Source organism: Curcuma longa, chromosome 9 (assembly GCF_044706935.1).
Source record: "Curcuma longa cultivar G26 ecotype Majalengka, Jawa Barat chromosome 9, ITB_CL_G26_1.1, whole genome shotgun sequence".
NCBI classification, from domain to species: domain Eukaryota; kingdom Viridiplantae; phylum Streptophyta; class Magnoliopsida; order Zingiberales; family Zingiberaceae; genus Curcuma; species Curcuma longa.
The window spans coordinates 3,021,021-3,026,502 of NC_133869.1; the positions used below are offsets into that span (position 1 = coordinate 3,021,021).

The following is a 5,482-nucleotide window of genomic DNA, read 5'->3' on the forward strand; positions in this document are numbered from 1 at the left end:
TGGCAAAGGAAAAGTCCAAGTGGGAAGTCTTGGCAAGCAAAAGTCCAAGTGGGAAGTTTTGGCAAGCAAAAGTCCAAGTGGGAAGTCTTGGCAAGCAAAAGTCCAAGTGGGTAGTCTTGGCAAGGAGAAGTCCAAGGGTGGTCTTGGCAAGGACTTGACATGACGAAGCTGATGGAAGCATCTCAGGCTAGTGCAGGGAGGCATGAGGCTATGGGAGGTGTTTGAAGGCCGAGGTCTAGGTCAAGAGAAGCTGAAATGTGATTTTTCAGCTTCACCAGTCGACTGGCCCTGCCAGCAGTCGACTGCTCATAAATCAGACGCACACAGAAAGATCAGTCGAGCCAGAGGAAGACAGGAGTCGACTGGACAGTCGACTGGGGTTATGGATAGTCGACTGTTGCCAGTCGACTGGTCTTGAACAGTCGACTGTGATTTGAACGTTGCAGAAAATTGGCAAGCATTTAATGGCATTTAATGCAAGATTTTGTTGCCGATTGAAGGCATCAGTCGACTGGCCCTGCCAGCAGTCGACTGATGTTGCAGAGATTATAAAAGAAGCCTGCACGAGAACAACTCATCTTCTTCGCCATTCTTTCATTCTTTCGTGCTTCTTTTGTGAGCGTTTTTGTGCTCTGTTCTCTGCTTTATTCCTCTCCTCCTAGACAATATTTCATATCATTTTTGAGGAGATCAGAAAGGTGTAAAGGTTTCTCCGCCTTCGAGTTTTCGAGAAGGAGAAGATTCATAGTGCATCGGGTGTGTGCGTGCGTGTGGATCCTTGGATTAGTCACCTCTGCGGAGGTGGATACCAAGTAAAATAAACCGGGTTAGCGTTGATCTCTGTCTTTCTCTTTTATATTTTTGCTTCCGCTAATCTCTGTGCAGAGAAAGATCAAGAAAAATCGAGAAACGCTATTCACCCCCCCCTCTAGCTATTCAACCAATCACCTCATTATCCTTGCTTGCAATCACTGTCATCCCAGATTTCTTTGGCACAACCTGCACTGGGCTTACCCACTGACTATCTGAAATGGGATAAATGATACCTGCTTGCAACAATTTCTGAATTTCTGTCTTCACCACTTCAGAAAGCAAGGGATTCAGTCTTCTTTGTGGTTGCCGCACTGGGTTCTTGTCCTCCTCCAAGAAGATCCTATGCATACATAAGGAGGGACTTAGGCCAGGAATATCTGCAATGGTCCATCCTATGGCCTTCTGGTAATGCCTTAGCAGATTCAACAACCTTGTCTCCTGATCTGCCTCTAGGTTCTTGGCAATAATGACTGGTAACTCCTCCTCTTTCCCCAAGTAAGCATACTTCAAATGATCTGGTAGGGGTTAATTCCAGCTTCGGAGGTTGAACAAGAGATGGAAGCATTTTTTCAGGACCTGCTTCCAATACAGAAATCCCTACACAAGCATCAAGAATGTCATCAGGGATACAATAGGAATCATCTTCAGTTACCTCATCCATATCACTCCCGGAGGTATCTGCATCACATTCCAACTCATCAAGAATATCAATGCCAAATAGTGAGTGATCTTCTTCGGGGTACCTCATTGCTTCAAGTATGTTGAATTGTACCACTGTGTCACCAAACTCCATAGTAAGTGTTCCTGCATGCACATCAATCTTCGTTCTTGCAGTCTTGAGGAATGGTCTCCCTAATATCAGTGGAGACTGGCCTGAAGATGTATCTCCCTCCATATCAAGAATGTAGAAATCTGCTGGGAAAATCAAATCCTTCACCTTCACTAAGACATCTTCAATGACACCTGCTGGATGAGCTAAGCTGCGGTTGGCTAATTGAATGATTACCCCAGTTGGTTGTAGTGGCCCAATACCAAGTGCTAAGAACACAGACTTAGGCATGACATTAATAGATGCACCAAGATCTAACATAGCATTTGAGAAGCTGCATTCTCCAATCACACAGGGTATGGTAAACACTCCTGGATCTTTACATTTTGGGGGCATTGCTTGAATCAGAGCTGATACATTCTTTCCCATACTCACCAGTTCATTACCTTTGAGCTTCCTCTTGTGAACACAAAGATCTTTCAGAAACTTAGCATATTTTGGGATGTGCTTGATAACCTTCAACAATGGGATGTTCACTTCCACCTTACTGAAGATATCCACTAGCTCTTGAAGATCTTGTGCCTTTTCTGTATTTTTCTTAGGAAGTCCTGCTCTGTGGGGAAATGGAATTGACACTGGCACTTGTGGAGTTGAATCTGGTGGTGGTTCCTGCTCCATATCTTCCTCAGAAACTGTGACAGGTGACTGAGAAGTGGAAGATGTAGGAAGAATAGGATCTGGAACAGTCTTACCACTTCTGAGTGAAATAGCGCTCACATTCCCTCTAGGATTTGGAATGGACTGAGATGGCAATTGACTGGACCCTTGAGATTGGAGCTGACTAAGTGTAGTAGCCATCTGACTCATCTGTCTTTCTAAATTTTGAATGGCAGCGTCACTCCTCTGTTGTTGTTGTTGAAAGTTCTGCATCATGTCCTTCACTCTTGTGTGGAAGTCTCTGATTGACTTGGTCCAGGTATAGAATTTGAATGTTGGACCGGTGGAGGCTTATACTGAACTGGGTTATTCTGGAATCCTGGGGGCCTCTGAAAGTTTGTTGCTGAAGGCTGGAATGGTTGTTGTTGTGGGAAGTTGGGTTGTTGTGCAAAATTATTTCCATACCGTAAATTTGGGTGATCTCTCCATCCCGGATTGTATGTAGATGACATTGGATTGTATTGTGGTCTTTGCTGCTGCTGCTGATATGGAGGTCTGTTCTGGTAAAAATTTGCTGCTGCCACCTGGTCTGGGAAAGGAAATCCTTCCTCTGGTAGCAAAGTAGGACAAATATCAGTAGGATGTGCTGCACTAGCACATATGCCACAGACTCGTGCTGGTTGCACAGAAGGTGAAGTTGATTGCTGAGTCTGACTAATAGCCATCTGTCTTAACAATGTTTCAATCCCGTCCAAACGATTCTCTATCCGGGGCTGCTGCTCAGTAACAGAAGCTTGAATCTCCTGCACACTCTTGGTTACCAAAGACCGACTCCCAAATTGTTGATAATTAGCTGCCATAGTCTCAATGAGTTCTCGGGCTTGTGATGGTGTCTTGTTGACAAGTGCTCCTCCACTAGCAGCATCGATCATATTTCTGTCCATGGGAAGTAATCCCTCATAGAAATACTGAATCAATAGCTGCTCACTGATTTGATGCTGGGGGCAACTTGCACAAAGTCTCTTAAAACGCTCCCAGTACTCATACAATGTTTCTCCAGTCATCTGTTGAACACCGCATATGCTTTTTCTGATTGCCGCCGTCCTTGATGCAGGGAAAAATTTTTCCAAGAATATTCTACTCATATCATTCCAACTGGTAATAGAGCCTGGGGGAAGGTAGTAATACCAATCTTTAGCCCTATCTGTCAATGAAAATGGAAATGCCCTGAGCTTGATGTCGTCCTCTGATATGGTTTGAGGCTTCATTGTTGAGCACACCACATGGAATTCTTGCAAGTGTCTATTTGGATCTTCACCAGCTAATCCATGAAACTTCGGCAATAGATGAATTATCCCCGATCTAAGTTCGAAGTCCGCTTCAAGTTCAGGATACTGAATGCAAGAGGGATGGTAAGCTACATCTGGTACTGCCAATTCTCTGAGAGTTCTGTTGTTGCCATTGTTGTTGTTGTTGTTTTCCATGTTGTTAATCACTGGATTCCTCTGAGCTCTCTGTAATGTATGAAATGTCCTATCAATCTCGGGATCGTATTCAAGTAATGGCTCCCTAGATGCTCTGGTCATGCACTGTAGTTTCACCTGAAAGCAAGCAAGCAAACAAGACAACTAGGTGTAGAAACAGTATATAACGATCTCAAGTATAGAAAGGAATTGAAGTGCCAGATAAACTTTTTTTTTTTTTTCAATTTTTGATTTTGTGACCACCACAACAATAAAAGTAAATGAAAATGAAATTGGAAAATGAAAAGTAAATTATTTGCAAAAATGAAAAAGTGGTCAAAATGAAGGAATTTTTCCAAAAATGGGTTTATTTCACGGCCAAAGGCGGTGAGTATTGTTCCCTAGCAAGCAAAGTTCAAAGCAAAAACAATCTAGAACTACCTAAACACCGCTACCAATCCCCGGCAACGGCGCCAAAAATTGATGCGTGGCTCAAATCGTCGTTCTAAATGAGCACGTCAATTTAATTAATACCGAATCCCCTAACTAAAGTAGTATAGGGCAACTCGAGTCGTCTCCCAACGATTGTAGACGGTGTGTGGTAATTCTAGTGGTTATTACAATTGGGGATTTGGATTTTTCTCTTTTTGGATTGGATGGGGGGGTTGTTGTCTTAAGTTCTAATTCTAAGCAATGGAAAGAACACTAAGTATCAAGAACAAATTGCATTAATGAAGTAAAGAGTGCAACAAGTAAATAAGTGCATGAACAAAGAAACAAGCAAGAGAAATCTAAGGACAAACAACATTCAAAACTGTAAGGGGAATTTTAACAAACACTTGGTATGCCAAAAGTCTAATCTATGCTTAAAAATGGAAGAAAAGTAAAGCTAATGATTCTCCCTAAGGTTCTCGCCGAAGGTGGATGCGAGGCGAAGCGGACTCCACGAATGATGCGCCGAAGGAAGGAATCTCCAACTTCGAAGCAATCCGGAGAGGATGTGGATGGATGAGATGACGTGAAGGAGAAGAAGGTCCTCTTGCTCCTTGATGGATGGAAGGTGGTCGGATTGAAGAAGGAAATCTCCTAGCCTTCTTCTCCGGGGCAATGAATGGAGATGGTGATGAAGAAATGGAGGTAGGTGGCGGCTAGGGCAAGTCCCAAGGAGAGAATGGCTTTTCTCCACAAAAAATCAGCTTTTATACCCCAAAACCTGCTCCGCGACACGGCCGTGCCAGAGTACTACTAGATTCCTACCCCCTGTCACAGGGTATCCCAATAGAGACCTCTCCCCAACGCTAGGCAACCGTTAGTTATCCCTCATAAACATTATCCATGGTTTAAACAATTCTTCGGAAAGTCCGGTTATGACTCTCCTCCTATCACGAGGCGTCCCGGGTGTACGATCCTAAGAATTCCTCAAACAATGAATAATCTCTACCTTCATAGATTTATACTACTCACAAGTATATCATCAAACAAGCATAGAGCATAAATCGACAAAGCAATTGCCTAATAACATCATAGAACATGGTAGATTATCAAATCACAAGTTTACAATCATCCAATAACCCCGATTCTTCCTAATCCTAGAATCTGGAGGACTACTCCATATCGGGGAGATTACAACACGAAGGAGAAGGTAAATAATGCATCCTAATACAAGAATCCTAGAGGAAAGCAAGTAAAAGGACTTATCAAGAGTTTCCTTCTTCTCCGGACTGCAGTCTCCTTGATGGTGAGATGTAGATGTGATGGAGTATCCGGACGGATGGACGGA

The 5,482-nt window shown here is 43.3% G+C and overlaps 1 pseudogene; it reads right to left on the reverse strand.

Moving 5' to 3' along the window:
* Positions 1–936: 936 nt before the first annotated feature.
* Positions 937–3,825, reverse strand: LOC141835096 (uncharacterized; annotated as a pseudogene).
* Positions 3,826–5,482: the final 1,657 nt, after the last annotated feature.